Source organism: Ictidomys tridecemlineatus, chromosome 9, assembly GCF_052094955.1.
Source record: "Ictidomys tridecemlineatus isolate mIctTri1 chromosome 9, mIctTri1.hap1, whole genome shotgun sequence".
Taxonomy (NCBI): Eukaryota; Metazoa; Chordata; class Mammalia; order Rodentia; family Sciuridae; genus Ictidomys; species Ictidomys tridecemlineatus.
In genome coordinates, this window is record NC_135485.1 from 31,178,053 (window position 1) to 31,205,109 (window position 27,057).

The 27,057-nt window shown below is 37.9% G+C and overlaps 1 protein-coding gene across 1 annotated transcript in view; it reads right to left on the reverse strand.

Annotated features, from left to right (window-relative positions):
- Positions 1-27,057, reverse strand: part of Apbb2 (amyloid beta precursor protein binding family B member 2) — a 388,124-nt gene that overhangs the window by 335,907 nt on the left and 25,160 nt on the right. The gene's annotated exons all lie outside the window — the stretch shown is intronic.

Genomic DNA, 27,057 nt, shown 5'->3' on the forward strand with positions numbered 1-27,057 from the left:
GACTGGAAAAAATTTCTTGATTAGGAAAACTTTTTTCTACACTAGATTATAAAGACATTTTTCCTTGTCCTCATATATTTCAAGTTTTGTATACTTCACTTTGTTTTACATTTAAATCTTATTTGTTTTCTAATACATCATGAGATGGGGATATAATTTTACAAGTATAAAGTCAACTATTCTAATACAACAAATCCAACAAGCCTTCTGTTTCGCATTTGTATACCTAGTTCTCCACATTTTATATACCCAGTTCTCATTGGTCTGTGTCCTAGGCTCTTGATATTTTTTAAAAATATATTATATAAATAGAATACTTTTTTATTTATATAATCACTGTAGGGTAGATCTCTCTTCTTTGTCCTGCTTTATCAAACATACCTTTGTTTTTCTTTTGAAATATCTCTTCCTATAAAATTTATCAAAACTTTTTTATTTTTATGTCCACTTTGATGGAAAATGTTTAGAATTTTTATTGATATTACATTTAATATAGATTTATTAGAGAACTGACATTTTTACTGTATTGAATCATCCATACACAAAGGTATTATATTTCTATTTCTTCAAGTCTTTATTTTAACAAATATTCTCTACATCTACTAGACTGTACATTCATGAAAGCCCACATAACTTCATAAGTTTGAAAACAGTACTAGTGAAAGAACCTGAGCTCCTTAAATCTGCTACTACTTCTTTGAATGGCATAAAAAATCCTAGACAGAAGACCATTTGCCCTCACTTTATTTTTATCGGATTTGACCTTGGAAAAAGTCATGAGATGACATAGTTAGTTTTCAAGAACAATACCTTTAACAAAGTGACTGTTGTTTATATAAATCTGTGGTTTGGAATATTAGTCTCAATTTTAAGGAGTTTAAGCTTACAGTGCCTCATAAATGTGCTCAGGTTTGCAAGTGAAGTCACAAAGAAAAAGACAACTCTTTTTAAAAACTGGTTTGCTTAAATTTTATATACCCAGTTCTCATTGGTCTGTGTCCTAGGCTCTTGATATTTTTTATTTATATATTTTTAAAAAATATATAAATAGAATACTTTTTTATTTATATAATCATTTGCTTAAATCATTTGTACTTAATAAACCATAGAGCAACCACTAAAAAAAAAAAAAAGAAATAGCCACATGTATGTGTGTGTGGTGTGTGTGCACACGCACACACACAGTCACACACAGACATGACATAGAGTGAAAAAGAATACTGAAAATACTTATGTAATCTAAAAGAATACAGGAAAAGAAGAAGAAGAAAACAAAAACATAAGAAAAATAGAAAACAATAAAAATGTGGGCATAAATATCACCATGTTAATGATTACATTAAATGCAAATGTTCTAAACATTCTAATTAAAAGAGATTCTCAGATTGACTATAAAAATAAAAGGCCAATTAAATGCTAAATACAAAAAAGTCATTTTAAATATAATGTTTCAGACAGAATACAATAAGAAGTTAAAGCACAATGAAAGCACTAATCAAGTGTTGGTCTACTAGGGCTACCATAATGGAATACCATAGATTGGTTTAAACAATATAAATTTATTTTCACACAGTACTGGAGGCAAAATTCAACACTGAGGTGCCAATAAGAATGATTTCCTCTGAGCCCTCTCTTCTTGGTTTGCAGATGTCTGTGTTCTTTGTGGCCTCACACGGTCTTTCCTCTGTATGCATGCCTCTCTGGTATCTCTTCTTAGAAAGGCACCATTCGTGACCATAAGAAACCTTAATCACCTCTTTAGAAACCCTATCTCCAAATACAGTCGCATTCTGAAGCTCTAGGGATAAGGTCTACAAGAGATTAATTTGGAGAAGGGGAGACCTAATTCTGTCCATAAAATCAAAAGAAACCTAGATTTGCTATATTAATATCAGAAAAAGTAGATTTCAGAACAAAAAAAAAAGTGCCAGGGATAAAGAGAGATACTATATAATGAGAAATGGGTCAATTTTCCAAGAATACATAATAATCTTAATGTGTATGCCCATTAGAATTAAGGATCTAAGTAGAATGAATTGGACATAACTTTCCTCTCCTTATATAAGAATACACAACCAGTGTCAATCCATACCATGTACAACCACAAGAAGTTATATTGCATGATGTATGATATGTCAAAATACACTCTACTGTCATGTATATCTAAAAAGAGCAAATTTTTTTAAAAAAGAATTAAGTATCTAAAATACATAAGGCAAAAGTGATAGAGGTAAAAAAAGAAATAGACAAATCCACAGTTTTATATGAATTCCTCAGTAGTCATTTCCCTGTAGTGAATAGAACAAGTTGAAAACAAAATTAATAAAGGTACACAAGGTCTGAATAATTCCCTCAGACAAGTTGATTCACATTTATAGAACACTCTGGCCAACAACAGAAAAACACACAATTCTTTCAAGTGCACATGAAAACACTGAAATCAGACAAAGATTTTCCTTTGATTATAACAGAATTAAACTAAAAATCAATAACAGAATGACATCTGGAAAATCTCTAAATATCTGAAAATTAAACAATGAACTTACAAATAAGAGCATTAAAGGGAAAAGGCTCAGAGAAAATTAGAAAATAGTTTGAGTGAAATAAAAATGAAATTGCTAAATACCAAAATGCCACTAACTCTTTACTGGAATATTTATACATGTAATATTTATTTATATTCCTAAAAAGGAAAAATTAATAATCTAAGATTCCAGGGCTGGGGATGTGGCTCAAGTGGTAATGCGCTCGCCTGGCATGCACAGGTGGCTGGGTTCGATACTCAGCACCACATTCAAATAAAGAGATGTTCTGTCCACCGAAAACTGAAAAATAAATATTAAAAAATTTCTCTCTCTCTCTCTCTCTCTCTCTCTCTCTCTCTCTCTCTCTCTCTCTCTCTCTCCCCTCTCTCTCTCTTTAAAAAAAATAATAATAATCTAAGATTCCATATTGAACAAAAACATAAGAAGGGCAAATTAACTGCAAAGAAAGTAAAATAAATAATAAAGAGCAAAAATGAAATAGAAATTGAAAAAAATAGAGAAAACTGATGAAACTAGATACCAGTTCCTTGAAAGAAATCAATAAATTGATAAGCCCCTAGTTAGACTGATCAAATAAAAATAAAAAGAGATTTCATAAATTTCCAATACTTGGTTAATAAGGGAATATCATGAACAACTTTTGATAATAATTTCAACATTCTGAATGAAATAGATAATTTCTTTAAAGATAAAAATTACCAAAACTGACCCAAGAAGAAAATAAAAACTTATATAACTCCATATACATAAAAAGAATTGAAGACCTCAAGCCCACTGGTACTTTCTATGAAACTTTAAATAACAAAACAATAAACTTCTACATAACTCACTCACAAACTAGAAAAGGGAGAAAAACTTCCTAATTCATTTTATAAAGATAGAATAACTCTGGTGCCCAAACACTAAAAGAAAAGAGAATCACCGAGAATGTAGGTGCTAGGAAGAGGCATGTGCACAGAGAAAGGCCAGCGAGGACACAGAGATCATGGACATGTTCAAACCTCGGAGAGAGGCTTCTGATGAAACCAAACCTACTGGAAACTTCTCTTTTAGGGCTTCTCATTCCTGTAAATATTATTTTTAAATATTGATGCATTTTTTAGCAAAAACAAGTTTTTTTTAAAAGAAAAGGCTTTAACTTTTTCTATGAAAGAACTGTAAGACTTTTTTAACTGAGCCCAACTACACACACACAAACACACACACTCTTACACGAATCTGTGTGTGTGCATGTGTACATTAAACATAAAAGAGGAATATCAATTAGAAAAGAAGATGTAGGGTCTGGGGTTGTGGCTCAGCAGTAGAGTGCTCACCCAGTGTGTCCAAGGCCCTGGGTTTGATCCTCAGTACCACATTAGAATAAATAAATAAAAACAAAGGTACAACTAAAAGAAATAAATATTTTTAAAAAGAAGGTGTAAAATTGTTTTTATTTGCAGAAGACATGATGGTGCATGAACACAATCCAATAGAATCTATCATAAAGCCAGTAGAACCAAAAGTAAATTTTAAAAGGTCACAGGGCACATAAAGCCAATATGGGAAAAAAACACATGGTATTGCTTTTTTTTTTAATTTCTTTAGTTATAGGTGGACACAACATCTTTATTTTACTTTATGTGGTGCTAAGGATCCAACCCAGTACCTCAGGCATGCTAGGCGCACGCTCTGCCTCTTAGCCACAGCCACAGCCTAAAACACATGGTATTTCTATAATGAGAAATTAACAGCTGAAAGTTTTTGAATTATGATAATATAAAAAAAATTCGTTGTTGGGTTGGGGTTGTAGCTCAGTGTTAGAGTGCTTGCCCAGCATGTGTGAGGCACTGGGTTCTATTCTCAACACAGCATATAAATAAATGAATAAAATAAAGTCCATCACAACTGAAATATATATAATTATATATGTTAGGGTCTGTAAACAAGTCAAGATGGTGCCTGGCATTTTGCCAGAGGGAGTGGTTTGTGAAGTAACGCCAGCAAGCCATTAAGTGTGGAGATTCCTTATTGGTTGACTGCTGTATCTAGTTTATGTTAATTAAGATAAGCTGTGTGGAATGTATATATACCCCTCCTGTCCTCCAATAAACGGCTCCCACTCCTGCTGTATCAATCTACACAAGTTGCTCATCACCCCCCCACCCAGCTATTTTGCCCAGCCAGCTAGGCTGCAGTATATATGGTATATATATATATATATATATATATATATATATATATATATATATATAGTGTTTTTTTTTTAATTCACTGTTGCTGGACATGGTGGTGCATGCTTCTAACCCAGTAGCTAAGGAGACTGAGGCAGGAGGATTGCAAGTTCAAAGCCAGCCTCAGCAACTTAGTGAGGTCCTAAGCAACTTAGTGAGACCCTGTCTCTAAATAAAAAACAATAAAGAGCTGAGGATGTGGCTCAGTAGTTAAGTGCCCCTGTCCCCCATCCCCAATACCCACCCTCCAAAAAAATTCACTGTATTTCTACTCATAAGTAAACACTGGAAGATTTTAAAATATTCAGGATAGCATAAAATGTTAGGAATAAAATTAATGAGAGATGTGTAAGACAGAAAAGAAAGAAAATTTTGCTGAATGTGTTTTTTAATCTAATCAAATAAAGGGACATACCATAATTGTGAATTGGAATGTTTTACATTGGTAAGATGTTAGTAGTTCTTATGTTATTCTACTAATCCAATGCAATGTCAACCAAAATCCTAGCATACTTATTTAAATGAATTGATAAGCTAATTCTAGGATTTATATAGAAAGGCAAAGGGCTCAAAATAACTTCTAAAAAAGCCACTTTGGGGCCAGGGTTGTGGCTCAGTGGAAAAGTACCTGTCTCACATGTGTAAGGCACTGGGTTCAATCTTCAGCATCACATAAAAAAATAAATTAAATAAATAAAGATATTGTGTCCATCTACAATCAAAAAAATATATTTTTTAAAAAAGCCACTTTCATGTTTTAGACTTTTATATGACAACACCTATTTCCAGGTACCAATATCTGTTTTAGTTATGCATTGAGGTAGAACAAATTACTCCTCGAAGCTGAAAACCACAAACATTTATTCCTTCACCACTTCCATGGATCAGGCATTTGGAAGTGTGCTAGCTGGGTCCCCCACGGTGTTCCATGAGACTGCACTCAAGCTGTTAGCTGGAACTACAGTTGTCTGAAGGCTGAGGGACAATCTGCTTTCAGATTCACGTGATGGTTGGCAGTCCTTAATTTCTGAGTGTTGGCCAGAGACCTCAGTTCCTTCCCACATAAGCAGCCTGAGTGCTTCATGACATGTCAACCGGATTCCCCCAGAGCAAGTGATTCAAGGAAAGAGGGGGAGTGCAGAGAGAAAGAGACCGCTACAGTTCAGATCTGGCATATCCCCCAAAGACCCATGTGTTAAAGGCTTGGTCCCCATCCTGTGGCACTACTGGGAAGTGGAAAGAACCTTTTAGTGGGAGGTCTTAGGTCACCAGGGTTGTGCCATCAAAGGGGTGGTGGGAGCCTATTTTCTTCCTCTTTCTCTTTTGCAGCCTAGCCATGGGGTGAATGGCTTTTGCTATGTCACACGAGCCTGCCATGGTATTCTGTCTACCTACAGACTCCAAATCAATGGGCCAATTGATTAAGGATTGGAACTTCTGAAACCATGAACCAAAATAATCCTTTTCTCTCTATGTTGATTTATCTTAGGTATTTGTTATAGTAACAGAAAATTGATCAACACAGAAGACAAAGACAGAAAATGCAGTGACTTTAGGGTTTATTTTTCACTTCTGTATAAATATTATATTTAAATTGATGCATTTTTATCAAAAGCAGGCAATTGTGTTTGCTTGGAAAGAACAGGTTTTAACATTTTCTATGCAAGACCTGTAAGTCTTCATTTTAGATGCAATACTATTAATAAAATGAAAATAAGTAAAACGTCTGAGCACTTACCATATCCAAGGTACTTTAGAGGCACAATGGTTGAAAGCCTGGTCTTTGCATTAGGCAGAACTTCATGGCAGAAGTGTGTGGCAGAGGAAAGCAGTAGGGGAACATGGCACCAGGAACCAGACAGAGGGCTCTTCTCAACAAGGACAAAATATAAAATCCCAAAGGCAGGCCCTCAATGATCTACCTCCTCCAGACACACTCTTCCTACCTACAGTTACCAACAAGTGAATCCCTATCAGGAGATTAATGCATTAATTAGGTTAAAATTCTTATAACCCAATCATTTCATCTCTAAAAATTTCTTGCATTGTTTCAAACATGAGCTTTTGGGGGACACCTCACTTGCAAACCATAACAGATAGAATCAGTTGACCATGGACTGAACCTATGAAACTGTGAGCCCAAAGAATAATTTTCCTCCTCTAAGTTGTTCTTGTCAGTTACTTTGCACACAGTGATACAAAGCTGATTAACAAGAAATTGGTACCAAGAAGTGAGGTCATTGCTCTGTGGTTCAGAAGTTGATCGTGTGGTTCAGAAGCCTCTGGGACTGGTTTGCAGGAGGAGTTTGGAAAACACTGGAGTCCGATGTAGGCTATAGAATGTTATAAACAGTCTTAGAATGTTGTAAACATAGCTTCACGGGTGATTCTGGTGGGATCTCAGAGACCAGAATGCTGATAGGAATGTGGACAGTACAGAATGTGCCCAGGAGGCTTCAGAGGAAAAAAAGGACTCTGTTGGGAGGGAATTGGACTAGAGGCCATTCATGTTTCATTCTGGCAAATAAGTAGTCGACATTCTTCCTATGTCCTGAGACTTTCATGAGGTTGAATTTAAATATTTTGGACCAATTAATCTGTTAGAAGAAATTTCAAGGGAGCACAGCATTCAGATAGTGGCATGGATATTGATGACAGCTTTTCACCAGATTTACTGTGAGAATTAGGAGCTGAAAACAGAGAAAAAAGATTTTTAAAACTTTCTGATTGGCCAGAGAAGAAGTACAGGTAAAATTGAGGCCAAGGTAAGGGAGGTTATTGAAGAGATTGCTGCCGCTAAAGCCAGGCTAAGTACTTTGTGCATGGCCAATAGGAAAGACACCTTGAGGGCATCTCAGGAATCAGCAAGACCACACCCTACACAGGCTCAAGAGTGTAAAAGTGAAAACTCATTGAAGAGACTATAGGGTCATCCTACTCAAACAAAGGTGCCTAGGAAGTTGTTTCCTGAGAATTTGTTTCACCATGCTTAGCTGCCCAGACATTCAGAGGATACTGCAGCCATAGTCCAAGGAATTCTAGTTACTACTTGAGCTGGTTGCAGACCCTGGTATCATCCACATGATACTGGTTCTACAGGAATACAGGTACTACTTCAGTGAGAGGGTCATGGAGGCTTCCACCAATATCTCAAAGGAAGACCTGGGAGGCCAGCTAGTAGGTGTCAGGGTCAGAATCCCTACAGGCAGCCCCTAAAAGGATCAGACATAAAGCTGTGAAAATAAAACCAAAGCAGCAGTGAAAACCCACGGGATTAAGAAATGCCAGTAATGTGTAATATCTGCTGAGAAAAGGTGCTGTCTGTAGACAGAGCCAGCCTATGAAAGAGGCCAGATAGGCTGCATCCAGGAAAGTCATAAGGAGTAAGGCTGCTCCAGCCCTTTGGAAATCATATCTCACCATCCATACGCCCTAAAAACTGGATGTGGAGCTACAGGACTTGTTTGACCATCTTGGGTACAATCTTGGTTTAGTCCAATCTCTTCTTTTTATGTCCCTGTTACTCCCCTTGGAATGGAAATGTTTACTGTGTTCCATTATATATTAGGATGTACATAACTTACTTTTGATTTTTACAGGGACTCACAGCTAAGAGTTTGTCCTCAGATGGGATTTTGGACTTGGACTTTTGGGCAATACTGAACTGTTAATATGATGGGGATTCTTGGAGATGGACTAAGTGCATTTTGCATTGTGAGATGTACATGGGCTTTGGGGGGTGCAATGTCATGGCTTGGATATGAGGTGTCCACCAAAAGCTCCTGTGCTATTGCAGGAATGTTTATGAGTGAAATGATTAGATTATGAGAACTATACCCCAATCAGCAGATTATTCCATTTGATGGATTATTCATTGAATGGACTATCTGGATAGTAACTATAGACAGATAGACTGTGGTTGAAGGAAGTAGGTTACTGAGGGTATGCCTTTGGGGTTTATATTTTGTCCCTGGCACCTCACTTGCTTTCTCTGCTTTCTCTCTGTCATGAGCTAAGCAGCTTGCCTCTGCCATGCCCTTCCACCATGAAGTTCTGCTTCACCTCATGCCCAGAACAGTGGAATCAGATGACCCTGGACTGAATCTCTGAAACTGTGAGCCCAAATAAACTTTCCTTCTCTAAATGATTCTTTTCAGGTACTTTGTTCACAGAGATTTTTTAAAAAATGACTAACACAGGTAGTATTTACAAAAATTATCTCATTTAATACTCAAGACACCCCTAGTAGATAAAAACAATTGCTATCTGATTTCATAGGTAAGACAATTGAGCCTTATAGATGAAGGTTAAGTAATCTGTCCAAATGTAGAAGAAGTAGCAGAACTGGGTTCTAATATAATTCTCTTTTTTTAATATTTTTTTTGGTTAGACACAATACCTTTATATTTTGTTTATTTATTTTTATGTGGTGTTGAGGATCGAACCCAGGGCCTCACGCATGCTAGGCGAGCGCTCTACCACTGAACCACAACCCCAGCCCAATTCTCTGGCAAGAAATTATTTTTTAAAAAAGTCCCAAATGTGGATGAAGAGAGATAATAAGTCAAGGTAGAATATAGCTTACTGACAAATGTAAATTTTCAGTATTTAAAAAGAATATGATAAAAATGGGAGTTCAAATGTACGAAATATGATATGTCAAGAGCTTTGTAATGTTTCGAACAACTAATAAAAAAATAAATAAAAAGAATATGAAATAAAATACATTTAAGAGTGCTCAGCCATACAAATCACCTTATAGCACTTGTTCCGCAACTCTCTCTCTCTCTGTCTGCCCCTGCTTTTTTCTCTTGTGGTACCAGGGATTGAAGCCAGGGGCACTTAACCACTGAGCCACAACCCCAGCCCTTTTTATTTTTTATTTAGATATAGGATCTCACTAAGTTTCTTAGGGCCTCATTACGTTGCTGAGGCTATCCTTGAATTTGTAATCCTCCTGTTTCAGCATCTTGAGCCACCAGGATTACAGGCACACACCACCATGCCTGGCAACTCTCTTAACTCAACAGATTGTATTTGATCTAAGAATGACTCACAAATTGGGCAGTCCTCAGAACAAGAAGAGGTTCAGAGAACTCCTTCATAGTCCTCCTAGGAAAAGTCTATATAAAATATCAGATAACAGATAAGCTGGCAAAAATAAAATTTGTGAAGAAGGAAAAAGTCATTTAATGAAAACTTACCACATATCTCCAATGTTTAACCAACTGATATTGGAGTCCCTTTTCTATGATTCTAAGTTGGTCTACTTCCAATAGCCAGAAATGTGTATGCTTTTACATTTGCACAGCAAAGGAATGTGAAGAGAGAATCTACAGAATGGGAGAAAATCTTTGCCAGCTGCTCTTCTAACAGAGGATGAATATCTGGAATATATAAAGAACTCAAAAATAAAACTTAACACCAAAAGAAAAATTAAATTACTTAATAAATGGGTAAATGAATTAAGCAGAAATTTTTCAAAAGAAGAAATACAAATGGCCAACAACTATATGAAAAAAAGTTCAACATCATTAGCAATTAGGGAAATGTAAATAAAAAATACACTGAAATTTCATCTCATGTCAGTCAGAATGGCAGTCATCAAGAATACAAATAATAATAAACACTGGAGAGGATATAGAAAAAAGGAACATTTTTACACTGTTGGTGGGATTTTAAATTAGTACAACCACTATGCAAATCAGTTTGGAGACGAGGTATGGAACCACCATATGATCCTGCTATACCACTCCTCAGTATTTATCCTGAAGAATTAAAGTCATTTTACTATGGTGATATACCCATGTTTATAGCAGTACAATTCACAATGCCAAACTATGGAACCAACCTAGGAGTCCATCGATGGATGAATAGATAAAGAAAATGTGGTATATATACACAGTGGAGTTTTACTCAGCCATATGAAAAATGAAATTATTTCATTTGCAGGAAAATGGATGAAACTAGAGACCATCAATGTTAAGCAAAATAAGCCAAACTCAGAAGGTTAAGAGTCATATGTTTTCTCCCATATGTGGGAAGCTAGAAAAGAAAACAGAACAGAAAGGTGCGGGGGGTGGGGGGTAGGGGGGTGTATCTCATGAAAATCAAAGGAAGATTAGTAGAAGAAAGGGACCTTGGGGTGGAAAGCGGGGAGAGAGGGGGGAAGTGCTAGGGAATTATATTGGGCAAATTATACTGTTATATTGTGTGTATGTACAAATACATAACAACAAATCCCACCATTATGTACAACTATAATGCACAATTTAAAATGTGGAAAGAGAAATAAATAAATAAAGTTTATGGGAGAAAAAGAGTGAAATGTTTATGCTTTTAGATACACATCTGCCCAACACTTTATGGCAGACCAGCCCACAAGTCTCCTTTTTGGGGTCTATGGTAGAACTGCAGTTCCTATCCCTTTTAAGTCAAGCATGGCCATATGGCCTGCTTTCTTCAATAAAATATGGGCAGAAACAAATAAAATATGGCCATGCCAAGTGGAAACTTTAAGAGCTAATATGCCTTCTGCTCATGTCAAGGTGACATTTCCATCAGCTTGGACCCAAGAGACAACAGTGAGCAAAGCCTCTCATTGGTGTCCTTTGTAGCATGAGCAGCTGTTTGAGGCCACTGAGATTTCGGAGTTGTTTGTTATCCCAGAAGAATTCAACCTACCTTATTTGCATGGTTTCAAACTTTTTTTATTATTTTTTTAAAAATATTTATTTTTTAGTTGTAGTTGAACCAGTACCTTTATTTTATTTATTTATTTTTATGTGGTTCTGAGGATCGAAACCAGGGCCTTGCATGTGCTAGGCGAATGTTCTACTGCTGAGCCACAACCCCAGCCCTCTTTTTCTTTTCTTTTAAAGAAATGTGACATCTAAAAAAACCTCTGCTATAAAAGTAACATTGTGTTTCTTTTTTCCTCCACATCCTCTTCATCATTTATTATTATTTGTATTCTTGATGACTGCCATTCTGACTGTTGAAATAAAATTTCAGTGTATTTTTATTACTAGTTCATAAGATATTTCCAAAGCTACCTACAGCTAGCAGGTTATGAACTGTTTTGTAGCATCCCTGGAGCTCAGGCTGTTGTAAGTCTTAAGGAAAACTTCTTAGCCTAGGAGACTCTTCAGTACCACGTCAGTTAACTTGAACCATTGAAGTGGGACCCCTTTTTCCCCAGAAAAGCCCTCTTCACCATGGCTAATTTTAGGACTGTCAGCAAAAGAGTCCATTGTAGATAAACTTCCTATTTTCATGTCACCCTGTTTACTTGGCCACTGAAGATACTAGCACTCCAGGTGCTGGACACCCCCTTACTAGTTTTTCACAAACGTATCCAGTATAGTACTTTGAAGAAATGTGCAAATAAGGCCTCTGGCCTTGAGCTGGGCTTCACAGAGATGTCTACATTTTTAAGATAAGTTACAAATGGGCCCATGGTAACAGCTGGCAGGGGGAGGAAAGAGAGGGGAGATGAAGCTCTCCCCTTCTCAGGTGTTGTCCTTGAAGAGTTAACTTGCCCAGAACAGTGAAAGAAAAAGCTGCTTTTATGTGAACTTCTGCAGACTGTGAACTTCTGAGCTCCTCCCCTTACACACTGGGTATAAAACTGAAACTTCCTGAACTCGAGGTTCAGGGGATTGATTGATTACAGCAAAGGCTGTATCCTCTGAACCTGGCTGCAGCCAAATAAAACTGTTTCCTGCTATCTTCAGTGCCTTGCCTCGTTTGTCTCTACTACACCATAAGCCACCAAATGTTGGCAGAACTTAAAGAAAACCAACCCTAAACATCCAGTATGTTAGAATGGTAAAGTTACAATTAGATTATGGTCATCAGAAAGTAAACATGTTGTTTTCTGCTTTCAGAGTTTTTTTTTTTTTTTTTTAAAAAGCAGCTACATGTGAAAAATGATAGATGTCATAGGCATATGCAGTGAAACAAAGCTGAGCAGTTCCTAAAGATCACCTTTAATACTAATCACATTACTAAGCAACAATTCTTTTGTCCATGGCTCCTTTATATTCAGTGCAGAAATTTAGAGCACATAAGAATACCACAAATTTTGCTAAGGTATGAGGATAATATAGATATAGTTTGAAGAGATAGAAAAAAGGCAAGAATGAAGCAAGGAAAAATTGAGAAATAATACAAGCAATCAAGATCCAAAGAAAAACAAGGTTTAAACAGAAGAGATCCAGAAAATGAAGAGTATGCTTTCAAGAGCAAATGTACGAAGTAAAATGCAATGCAAATGATTGACTCATAGGATTGATCAGTTATGGAACATGTTGAAGCCTGATAATGTTATATGTATATGTATGTATGTATATGTGTACACATATGTACACACACATACACATTATCAGTCTCCAGTACAGTGTTTTGCTGTTCTTCCTTTTTTTGTCTTTCTGTCCAAAGGTATACAAAATTGTTTTCCTGTCACTTTCCTTGACCTAAAGGCCATCCATAAGTGTAAAGCAAAATTTTATTTGAAATGAAACTAAAAAGGGAAATCTTTTTCTGAAGCTTTGCTGTAACATGGAAATAATTCTTACTTCCCAAACTCTCATTCTCCCAATAGGATTACTTACTTCAATACCAGGGAAGGGAAGGGGTTTCCTCTCTCAGAACTGCTAAAAGCCACCTACTAGGCAAGCAATCATGGTCTGACCCATCCACCAAGCCAATGGTTCAAATTCTTCTTTCCATCCTAAGCTCCTTGGCAGCATCATCCACTTAATAAAACACAGTTGAGCATCCACTACATCCTAGGCAATGAGCTGGCCACTGTGCTGTCTGACCTTCCATTCCAAAAAAGCCAAACTCTCGGAGTATTATAAAAGACACAAGCCATTATAGGCTCATCTCTGGCCATTGTTATAGCCCCCCACCTCCAAATAATATGTTAAAGTTGTAACCTGGCACCTCACAATAGGACTCTATTTGAAATAGGGTCATATGAATTTAATTAGTTAAGATGAGGATGGAGTACAACAATGGAGTACGATAGGTCCCTGGTCCAACATGACTGGTAACTTATAAAAGGAGTCATGTGGAGATGCAGGGAGAGCACCATGTGAAGATGGAGACAGAGACTAGAGCCAAGGAACAGCAAAGATTGCCAGCTGTCAACAGAAGGTAAGAGAGAGGCCCAAGGCAGATTTTCCCCCAGATCCCTTGAAAGGAACCAACCCTGCTGACACCTTGATTTTGAACTTCTAGTGCTCAGAACTAAAAGGAATACATTTCTATAGTTTTGAGTCACACAGTTTACATGCTTTGTTACAGAAGTACTAAGAAGTTAATATACCTATCCATTCCACAAACCTGTATAAAATAGAAAAGAATTATGCAGGAAAAAATGTTTCTTCACATAAACTAATATTCCTTAACTTTAGAGGTTATCGGAGGGATCAAAGACAAAAATTAAGTGAAGTCTAAAAAAAATCTTGCAAAATGTTATCACCTTTTTCTGTGGTGGCACATTGATGACACTAAAAATATCCTCCTTGGATTCAGAGAATTACTTTATCTCATTTTTATTTCACTATTGATTTTGTAACAATAGGTAGAATGAGCAGCAAATCTGATAAATGGATTCCTGAAACGTGATTTGCTGTAACAAAAGGCACAATAAATGTCTCAAGTTTTGGAGTGCCATCTCCCACTGCAATTAGCCTCATACAGTAATCTATATTTAAAATATAATTAATGCTGTTGACAGCGCTTGAAGGAAGGGGGAATAGGGAGTTGCTTTTTTTATGGGCTCAGAATTTCAGTTTGGCAGAATTCACAAAGGTATGGATAAATGCTGGTGATGGTTGAACAACACAAATGTGTTTAATGTGACAAACTGTACATTTTAAAACAGTTAAGATGGTAAATTTTGTCATGTGAATTTTACCATTTAAAAAATTTAAAGCTTAAAAAGTAAGCCATGCTGGAAACATAATTGTATTAGTCCATCTTTCATTACTATGATGAAAAAACCTGAGGCTAAGGTAAAGAAATACCTGAGGCTGAGAAAAAAAGGATTATTTAGTCCACAGTTTTGGAGGCTGAAATTCCAAACAGCATGGTGCTGGCTGGCCCTGGTGAGGCCTGAGGCTGAGAAAAAGGGTTTATTTATCTTACAATTTTAGAGATTGAAATTCCAAACAGCATGGTGCAGGCTCTGGTGAGGGTGGGCATCACCTCATGGTGGATGGCACCACAGTGGCAGATGCACGTGTAGGAGGGAGAGATCATATGGCCAGATCAGAAGCCAGAGACTGGCTCGGGGGTCAGGCTCAGGCTTCCATAACACCTTGCTCTTGCAAGAACTAATTCAGGGTTCCCACAAGAACTACCTTGATCCCCTCTGAGGGAAGCACTCCCAGTGGCTTAAGAATCTCCACTAGGTCCCACCTCTTAAAGATCCTACCACCAATCAATATCACCACCCTGGGACCTCGCTCCTGACACATAACTAATGCTTTATCACCACATTTGAGAACATATCATTATGTTTACAAATTAATTCCCATTTTTTCCCCACTGGGATTGGAAAGTAGCAAGTATTTTATTAAAAATACCTCCCCCATATTAATCAGAGCACTTTGAGTTATGGGACCAGAGGAAAAGAAGGACTGCAATTATCCAGGAATAGGAAGGTAATGACTGAACTAGTGGATTGGGAGAATATCACCAGAAGTGGGTCTTTCTCCAGTTCTGTATCCGGCCTCTCAGCTTCCACCTGGGCTGAACTGCCCTCAGGCCAGCCAATTCCTGCAGTGGCCTCTGCAGCTCCAATTGCACTGGGTTGGCCAGTAATCTCAGCATCCCCGGCCAGAGCCCTGAACTTAAGAGCCTAATCTAGATCTTGTGGTCACCCCAAATCCAAAAACAGCATGGGAGTGAGCGAGCCCAGGCTCACAAGAGCAGATCCCTGGGACCTGGTCTTCCCCTACCCCAAGAAAAGATGTGCTATTCCTTAAAACAGGAAATAAAGGCTGACTAGGCAAAAACAACAGACATTCCCTGCATGAACCAACCAGATGCCCTCTAAAATTGAATGTGGGATAATTACATTTGTAAAACATTGTAGAAAACAGCTTCTATACCCTCCAGCAACTTAAAGTCTCACTAGCTGATAATAAGTACAGATATGTCCAACTATCTCAGACTGGAGAAAACCCAGGTAAAAATGAGGAAAAATTAACCAATGGTTAAATCAAAATGGGTATGTTTTTTAACCCAGTCTGCAGGTCAAAGTAGCTAAGGAGAGTGAGCAGAGTGGTCTTCCACTCCCCAATCCACAAGAGGACTTCAACACAGGGAGGGGGTAGGAGTGAAGCCCATTAAGCAAAGATGATCATGTTAAGAAAATAAACAGGTAACAACACAACTAACCACAAGCGGTAGAAGTCCCAGTGACTTCAAGGACAGCTCTCTCCATGGAAAGCATGCAGTCAGAACCAGAGTTCTTCAAACTGGGGGACGTGGACCTCTGAACTCGCAGAGAAGCAGATAAGGTTTTCCATCAGCTACAGTGGCATGGATAATTTAAAGAGAATGGATTTTCAGAGCATCACCTTTCATACACTCTTTCCTAAAGGTCCTCTTGGGATCTTGGGGGTCAGGTGCACCTGCTCCCACAACCTCCCTTTCACATGCACCCTCCCTTCTCATTGAGGAGAAAGACAGCCTGCGTGAACTGCAATTCCACCAGGTGCTGAGGTGCTGAGTAGCTGAAGACTGCAAAGACTGGATTGTTTTATAAACCCAGTGATTTCCAATTCTCTGCTGTAAACAAAATTGAAGGTAGAAAAGAATTCAGTTGTCAGATGACAGATAACCAAATATAATTTTTATATGATTTTTGGCATAAAATTCAGAAGGAATACAAAAAATGGAGTAACAGTTCTACAAGAAAATTCCTTTCGTTCTCATCTGTTATTTTTTATGTGAACAAAGTTTCCCCTATTCTATTTATAATGCTGAAAATAGCAACAGAATTGATGTTAAACCCTTCTCAGTAGTGATAATAGTAAACCTTCTAGCAACAGTAATGGCTTAATTCATCCACAGATAAACTAATTTTTTAAAGATGTTGCCTCATTCATATTATTAAGAGATGTACTTCCTATAAAATTTTATTTTTTATGTTTAATAATTATCTATAAAATTTGTAACATTTATGATATTTTGATTAATTTGTACTGGTAATAATATTGACTCAAACTAGAAAATATTTTAAGATATTTAAAGTGTTAGGTCACAGAAAACAAAAATAAATTTTAATTTTAATTTATGTTTATATGTATATGTATGTTTTAGTGCAGCAAATTATACTACGATGATCAATAAAAGACTCTCAGGCATAAAAGTACATTTTATTAGGATAAAATCTTCTGTGAGAAATGAAATGGAAGTATAAGATAAAGAACAAAAAGGAACCAAAATTTCTACCCATTAATGAACATAAATTTCCACTCTTGGGGCTTCCTAATCTTTGTGAGGCTACAGTTTCTCAGAGCCACTAAATAAGAATATTAAGAGCATTTTTATCATAATTAAATATCAATCCTGTCTAATTTGAACTGCAGGTCACCTAAACTGAACTTCTGGGCATCTCCATTCCTCAGGCACTTATTTGAGACAATATCTTGGCTTCTTTCCAACATGAGTTACATTCATTTTATGTGGACTTGTCTTGTTTAATTTTAATGTAAATTTTTATTTCTAAATCTTTGTAGGAGTAAGAATGGTGAGGATCTCATTCTTGTGTATTATCTATATAAAATATGTATAATTATGATAGGGACACAGAAGAAAATTGAGCCATATTAATTAGTCAAAATAAGGGTGAGTTAAAAACCACTCACACCTCTCTCCACAAACCACAGCTACTCAACAGACAATCGGCTAAGAGGGAAGCTGGATTGATGCGCAGGACATTCATTGAGCACCATTGGATGCACTATATCATGTCAGGATTATGCTAAGGAAGGATAAAGCAGATTCTGCGATTGAGACCTCTCATGGATACAGTAATTCTAATTCAGAGAATACATGCACAATCAAGGATTAAAAGAGGGTTATGGGAGCACTGTGGTGGGAACAAAGGTCATCCTTCACAGAGGAGACATTTTGTCTCTATCTTGAAAGAAGAGTAGAAATGTACTAGGAGGAGATAAGGAACAGCCATTCAACGATGTAGATAAAAATGTTGAAAGAGCTGTCTGGAGACCGCAAAGACACTACTTCTTCAGACGGTGATAAAAAGTTCAGAGTTTCTAGAATATAGGGTTTAGGTGGTGGAGGGTGGAAAAAGTGAGGAAAGTCTGGAGTTTTACCAATCTGCCATGGGAAAGTGTAAATACGATTTCATGCTGACTGGACATGTGGGTGAGCAGGAAATAGGCAGCTTCTATCCTAGACACTTGGGGAAGACACTTGAGGACAAGAGGGTAGCATGCCAAATACAAAAATTTGAGAGCCTACCATTACATGGAATTTTCTAGGAGCCAGAGGTCAGGGCTATGTCACGATGCTCTTTGGGTAAGGATAGATTCCAAGGGTAAGGATGGTTTGCAGAGCATATGGCCCCTTTTTATTAATGAGCTAAAAAGCAGAACTCCTCATGGTATTAGAATGTGTAGGAGGCAACACAGCTATTTGCGATTGACCCATACTGAAAGAGAAAGGACTCTGTGACAGGTTCAGGCTGCTATAAAAGAGGTTCTGCCATTTGGGCAGCCTAGCCAAATCCAAGTGCATCCCCTGCTGATCAAAGTGCCTGTGACAGATAGGAATGGCTGCATGGAACCGTTGCTGCCTCCTCAGGTCGGACCTCCAGGATTTTGGAGTAGAGCTATGCCATTCCTTGCAGGTAACTCCTTTTGAGACAGTTCTGGTTTGCCACGGAGCCCTGGTAGAGACTGAACTATTCAAATTGAGATTTTCATCCATGTGCTCCTGCTGTTGGCTGACCCACCAAGCCAGAGTTGGGTGTACACAGCAGCACTCCATCATCCAGTGGGATATCTAGTGGGGCCTGAAGACACAATGAGTCCTGGGAGCAAGTGACTCAGATGCCCATGGCTCTTATTCTTGTTCTAATGCTTCTTCTCTCCGCCCATGCCAATAGCCAATGGGAAACAGTAAAGTCATCGATACAATGATCCTGATCGGTTGCAGAAATGAGAACTATAGTAGCAATGGTTATGTCTTCCTTACTTTAACAGGCATATGTTTGTGTAGATTAACCAGCTCATGCCTTTTTTTCCTATTAACATAATAATCACTGACCTTAAATTCCAGGATTTTAGTTACAAAGCATCAAAGAGTGGCTCATCTCACTTGCTGGGAAGAAGAATGGACATAACTCCAATATGAGTAATGAGGCATTTTGTGTTTTCGGTTATTTAAAAAGTAGATGCATCACATTAAGTGGGGGCATGTTTTTACTCTTGTCTTTATTTGTAGGAGCAGACAAGAGTGACCCCAGGCCCACCATCAGACAAACTCCCAGAGGCTAGAACTATGCAGAAGAAATGGATTTCCAAACTCCCAGAGGCTATAACTATGCAGAAGAAATGGATTTCCACAGACTTCTCCAGACTTCCCTTCATGGTCCACTTCAGCAGAATGTTCTCAGCTTCTAAGATTTTCCTGCATTCTCTGCCTTAATTTTGCCATGCCAGTGCTTCAGCAGAAGTGATTGATGATCTGGTGCCACAAATCCACCATTCCAGACTTTCACTTCCCCAAATGCTCCTGCAATTGTGTAAGATCTAATTTCTATAGTGAATCTCCTGTCCCATAACATGCAATGTATCTGCTTTCCCGATTGAACCCTGATTGATACAGGGATATCTGAGCCACGGCCTGAAGCAGGTAAATGGGTGGTCATGAGGCTACCTTGAAAAGAATGTTCTGAGCAAAGGAAACAGGTACAAAGCCCTGACGCAGAAACATGACTGAGGAAGCTGTTATATTGGGACTAGAATGCAGGGGACATATACAGACAGAGCAGGAAGATGGATTAAAAGTTTAATCCAATAATCCAGATCAGAGATGTTATTGACACGGTGAGATTACCAGCAGATCATCTTCATAGAAACAGGTACGTGTTTCTTGGTCTGGATTGGCCTGTCTGGCCATCAGGGCTTGCTTCATCTGGCACAACTACTTGCAGACTTGCAGTTATTTGGGTTGCCTTGGCCCAGGATCTCTCTTAACATCACAGCAGACCAGGATACCCACTTCCCAGCATAGGGAAGTGGGAGTGAGCTCAAGTCCAGTGGATCCACAGACTATGCCAAACCACAGCAGCCTGAAGCTCCTGGTCTGCAGGGCCATTCAAATAGCCCACAAAAGCCCCAGAGGCAAAACCCACTGACTTCCCACCTCAAAGGAAGGCCAGTTCTGCTGCACTTCATGCTCCAGAGCCCTTCCCTGAAGGCCAGGCCAAGGTCAGACATTACTGGGACCACAAGCTCCTCTTTTTTTTTTTTTAATTTATTTTATTTTATTTTTTACACAAACAAAGCACAACTTTTCATTTTTTTGCTTGTACATGATGTAGTCACACCATTCGTGCAATCATACTCATACATAGTGGTAATAATGTCCATCTTATTCACCATCTTCCTCTTCTTTTCTTCTTCTTCCTCTCTCCTTTTCCTCCCCTCCTTCTCCTTCTCCTCCTTCTTCTTCCTCTCTCCTTCTTCCGTTCCTCCTCCTCCTCCTCCTCCTCCTCCTCCTCCTCCTTCTTCTTCTTCTTTTGATACTGGGGATTGAACCCAGGGGTGCTTGACCACTGAGCCACATCCTCAGCCCTTTTTATGTATTTACTTTTAGACAGGGTCTCACTAAGTTGCTTAGGGTCTTGCTAAATTGCTGAGACTGCCTTTGAACTTGCCATCCTCCTGCCTCAGCTTCCCAAGTTGCTGGGATTACAGGTGTGCACCACTACACCCAGCTCTGCTCTTCTTTAGAACCCGACCTAAGACAATCAACATCAGAAAATGCTCTTGAGAGGAGGATCATCCACAAACCTGCTGGCTAAAGGTCCTCAGAAAGGCTGAATTCCTGCTGGGGACAAAGGATTGGCCTTTACTGATTCTTCTCATCCGACAGTTTCTAGGAGCTGGGAATCAGTCTCGGTTTCTCAAACAGGGTGGGACTGTATCACCATATTTTTTTAATATTTATTTTTTAGGTGTGGGGTTGTGGCTCAGCAGTAGAGCACTTGATGCATGTGCAAGACCCTGGGTTCGATCCTCAGAACCACATAAAAATAAATAAGTGGAATAAAGGTATTGTGTCCAACTATAACTAAAAAAAATTAAAAATCAAAAAATATTTATTTTTTAGAAGTAGTTGGACACAATACCTTTATTTTGTTTATTTATTTTTATGTGGTGCTGAGAATCGAACCCAGGGCCTCTCACGTGCTAGACGAGATCTCTATCACTGAGCCACAATCTCAACCCCTATATCACCATATTCTAGGGGCTGAACCCATATTCTCCTGGAGCAACAGATGTGCCAGAAAATTCAGGAGAAATATTTTATATTAGAAAAATGCATATCTATTATGAGGCAGAGTACAAAATGGGCAAAAAAGTTTTAGAAGAAACATAGAATCTCAAAAGGCATTTCTCTCCTGAGGCAGCAGTGGGGGCCTCCAGAATTCAAGCTTCTGCTCGAAAGGGTCCTTACTTCAGTGGGAAAGCTGGGTGGGCATGGGCAGAGTTGGTGATGGCTGCTTTGAACAAGACAAGGAAATAGGCTCCATTCCAGAGCGCAAGCAAGAGGCGGAGTGGACATGGAGCAAGCCTGGATCTTCATGGTTCCATGCAACCAACCTATAATGTGTTCTAGTCTTTCTCCTTCTAATAACTACCATTCTCCAGGGCTTCCTACTTGCTAAACTTTAGATGAGCACAAGTGCCGGGAATACCACAGCACTCTGAGAGGTGAGCATATTTTTACATAGGGGAAAAATGAGATCCAGAGGGGTGGAGTGACTTTGTTAAGGTATTTGGAAAATAAGCAGTTATCTTCATCTTTTTCTCCAGTCTGTGTCTTCTTCATTTTGTGCTCACAAAATGTAGCACATACAAAAATAGAGAGATCCAGACACTTGGGATAAAATGTCACTGAAGTCAGAAAGAGCTGAAATCCTGCCTGAATTAGGACATTTCACTTCCCACCTCTTACCCTAGTGTTCATGCTATACTTCTGTTCTCCTGATTGCATGGTTTTCAATGGGATATTTTATTTTTGGTACTGGGGATTGAACTCAGGGGCAGTTGATAACTGAGCCACATCTCCAGCCCTATTTTATATTCTATGTAGAGACAGGGTCTCATTGAGTTGCTTAGTGCCTCACTTTTGCTGAGGCCGGCTTTGAACTCATGATCCTCCTGCTTCAGCCTCCTGAGATAATGGGATTACAGGCGTGCGCCACTGCACCTGGCTCAACTGGATATTTTAAATAGTAAACTTTAACTTTTTTCTTTTACCGTGCTATGTGTATTTCTCTCTTATCACTTTTATATATATATTGCCCTATGTGTAACCTCTTTGGTTTGGCATGCTACATAAAAACCAACCAATTGACCAATTAACAAATAAAAGATAATATCTGAGATACCAAAAATATCAAAGATGAGAACAAACAGGTTTCACAAGTATAGAAGTCATAAAGAATCTCTTTGTAAAGGATACATTTTATTTCTCTATGAAAAATTTACTATGGTCCATGTATAGTTTGGCTTTAAAAAAAAAGATTTAAATGCTATCTCAGTATCTCATAAATACAAGCTCAAAATCTATAACCCAGAACTTGTCAGGAGAAGAAATAAAGCTAACTTATCTCCCTCTAATCAATATTATCATTTAAAAAATTGCTTTGTACTTTCCTCCTACTTGGCAGGGTTTCTGGGCATAAATCTGGGAATATGAGGCTTATATAGCCAGACTCTAAAGATGATTTCTATTCCTTTCTGGTGTACATTTTTATAATATCTGACTCTTATATCAATTAATATTCATATTGACATATTTCCCCAGAGTATTCTCACTTGCATTTTGTGAGACGGAACTCTCGCGGTTGCCTGCATCTCCATAGTTTACTCCAGTGGATACAGAACATTACTATTCACAGGTTAGCTAACCAAAATCCTTAGGAACTTTGTTGAAGCATATGGTTTCTGACATTGAACTTGACATGCACAGAGCACAATAGTTGCACACAATTAAAATCTTTTTTAAAACTGTATTATGTAAAAACATGGCGAAGGTCTTTTCCCTGCCTTTCTGACAAACACTCAACAATTTCAATACTTTTATCAGGTAATCATTTTACTGCTGACAATATAGATTGTTTTTAAACTTTTTAAAACTCTTTTAAACTTGGTGGGTTTTTTTAATATGTAAACAACTTCTAATTCACCAGTTAAGTGTTGCATGTAGCAGACATGTATTTAAGACAAAACTTCTATGATCTCTTAGGTACCAAGGCATCATATAAGCCTAATAAATATATTAGATATTTGCAGGTAAATGAATGCAGTTGGAGAAGATAATGTTAAGTGAAGTTAGTCAATCCCCCACAAAAACAAATGGCGAATGTTTTCTCTGATATAAGGTGACTGACTCAAAATAGGGTAGGGAGAGGGAGCATGGGAGTAATAGATGAACTCTAGATAGGGTAGAGGGGTGGGAGGGGAAGGGAGGGGGCAGGGGGTTAGCAATGATGGTGGAATGTGATGGACGTCAATATCCAAAGTACATGTATGAAGACATGAATTGGTGTCAACGTACTTTATATACAAACATAGATATAAAAAATTGTGTTCTATATGTGTAATAAGAATTGTGATGCATTCTGATGTCATGTATTTAAAAAATAAAAGCAATTAAAAATATATTAGAGAACTAGGGATGTGGCTCATGTGGTAGTGAACTCGCCTAGCATGCATGAGGCCCTGGGTTCGATCCTCAGCACCACATAAAAATAAAATAAAGATATTGTGTCCACCTAAAACTAAAAAAAAAAATTTTTAAATATGTATTATATATATATATATATAAGTATATATATTCTAATATATATAAATATATATATTAGAAATCAAGCTGTAACAACGTGGCAGTTAACAGAATCACAAACCAAATATTTGTGCTGCAATTCCCTGCACTACCCTGGCAATCTTGGTCACCTAGAACACACAGTAGTGGTAATGAAAGTGGTGATGAGGATTCAGTGGAAGTAAGAAAAACTGAAAGAAAGAACTGAAAAGAGAAAAATAAAAGCTAAAAGAAAAATATAAAAAATATAAACAAAGAAGGAAGAGAGGGAAGAAAGAAGAGAGAGGAGGAGAAGGAACAGAAAAATCCAACCAACCAATAGTTTCTTTTAACCTCAGTCAGGTGTCCTTCTAAAGAGGGCAAAAATGCAGGGAAATCAAAAGCAGTTTCTAAAAAAGTAGATTTCTCTATTTGGAAAAGTCAAAACCAGCTGTGTTGAGGAAGACGGCTTCTACCGAAACATGCCACACTGGATTCTTCTATCTGAGGCCATTATCAAGGTGAAGTTCATGGCTGGACTTCTGAAAATGCAGGCTTAATGAAATCGAAAATGATTCATATGCTCTTTTCAACAGCCACATAAATAACCAAAAGGTATATGTCATAGTGGGTTTTGTCCTACTTTGGCCACTCGCTGGCATTAAAACTTTTGACAATTCATTTAACCATTCGGGACTCCATTTTTAACACACAGTGACCAGCAGAACTGGGTTGGCATCTCAGAACTCTCTCTTATTACCTTGTGATACTAGGGCAGTTACATAACTTTCATGAGCCGATTTCTTCAACTGTAAGATGTGAATAAAAAAACATCAAAAGGTTGTTTGGAAGAAGCCAGGCCCCAAAAGGATGCATAATGTACAAATCCATTTACATAAAACTCTAGAAAACATGAACTAAACTATAGTGACAGAGGCAGATCATTAGTTGTTTGAGGGTCTAGGAAGCAGGGAGGGAGGGAGGAAAGAATTACAAAGGGAAGAGAGCAAACCTCCGAGGTGGTGGCTATGTCTGTGATCCTAATTTGGTGATGGTTTCACAGGTATATACATATCTCAGGATTCATCAAGGTGTACATTAAACACTTTAAACATTAATTGTATGTCAATTAGACATTTTTTTAAAAAAGAAGCAGGAAATTAAATGACATAGTATATGTAAAATAATTACACAGAATTTGACACAACTAGGCCTCTAGAAATAAAGGTTTCTCTCTCCTGCCCCACTTATGCCCCAGGACTGTTTAATATGATACTTTACTTCACCAACATCCATTGAGGATCATAAAATTAAAACCTCTTTAGGAGGTTTTTGTAGCTTGATAAATCTTTTCAAAGACAACTACGGAACAATATGAAAATACTTCTGCAGCTTATTCAGAATATTATTCCTGTGACCTTCTTTCAGATCTTTATTAGAGCCATATTTTACGTTGTTGCACATATCTTAAGCGCTGCTTTTCCACTCCATGGCTCGTCATAAAATGTCTGCATGTTATTTTTCATTGACTCCTTCCTACCTGTTTCAGGGATAAGAATCCTAGACATATTTTGAAATCAGCATTGCCAAAATGTAATGACAGATTGAATTTGAGACGTGAGACAAAGAGGACTCTGGGATGACGCTGCAGTTTTTGGCCTGAGCAATTAGAAGTTTGATGAAGCTGACATTTCTGAGAAAGAAAGGCCGCGTAAAGGGCACGTTTGGAGGAGGTGATGAGGAATTGAGTTTTGAGAACAAGCTAGGTGTTAAATATCTAAATGACATTTCTATACTCCGTTGCGTGTGACCCTGAAGTCTCTACTTGCTTAGCTGAGTGGTCAGTGAGTAAAACTGGACAAAGATTTTCTTAATTGCCTGGAACCAAAAAATTCCCCAGTCTTTGCCAAGGGTCTCCGAGTGTATGTTGAGGTACAACATCAACACTTTGTCTTGACCTTCCCTATGTAGAACCCAAGATCAGCTCCAGCTTCTGAGAGCCTTCTCATGCTTTCCTGAGCATGTATACAGCTGTAGACATGCACACGGCCTCTAGATTCCCAGGAATATGTCGGATCTTTAAAAAGCCCCTATGGACATCTCATTATTTAGCCTTTCTTTTTTTTTTTTTTTTTTTGGTACTGGGGATTGAACTCAGGGACACAGAGAGCAGAGAGTAGACACAGAGAACAGGCAGTAGACACAAGATCAGAGGGGAAGTCCAGCAGGAGATATACATTTGGGAACTTCCAGCATGAAGATGGTATTTAAAACCATGAGCTGGACGAGGTCTTCAAGGGCATACGCATAAATGCAGAACAGAAGATATTTGACCATGGAGTCAAGGAAGCCTTGTCCTGTCTAAAGATCCTCAAGTTGAGGAAGCATCAGTAAAAGCTGCAGAAAATGTGTTAATGAGGAAGAAGAAAATATGAAGAGTGGGCTGTTCTGGAAGCCAAGTGAATGAAATCTTTATTAAATCAGGAGCAAATGCTGCTGATCATTCAGGTAAGGGAAGGGTAAAAGTGTACTCCTGAAATAAAGAGTGGCTGTATGAAGGATGCTATGAATAAGAGCTGATTCAAAAGGTTATGGTAAATAGAAATTTCTCCTAAAAAGAGGTGCAGATGGCCAATAAGCACGTGGAAAGATGCTCAAAACCATTAGCCATCACAGAAAGGCAAAAATATACCTCACAAAGATATACCACTTCACACCCCTGAGGATGGCTAGAGTCAAAGGGAAAATAAAAGTCTTGGTGAGAATGAGGAGAAATCAGAACCCTCACACCCTGCTCCTGAAATGTGAAATAGTGTAGCATTTTTGAAAATAGTCTGGCAGTTCCTCAAAAAGTTAAACGTAGGGTTACCATGTGATCCAGCAATTCAACTCCCAGGAGTACACCTAAAAGAAATGAAAACATGTTCACACAAAACCTCATACATGAATGTCAGCAGCAACATTATTCATAATAACCATAAACGGGGTTGGGGTAGATATTAAAAATATATATATGAAATATGGAAAAAAATAAGAAATATAGTTCATACATAGAGGAAAAAGCAATCTACAGAAACTGTCCCAGAGGAATTCCAGATGTTGGACTTCCTAGACAAATCACTTTAAATCAGGCAATTTAAGTGTGGTTAAAGAACTAAAGGAAACCATTTCTAAAGAACTAATACACACACACACACACACACACACAT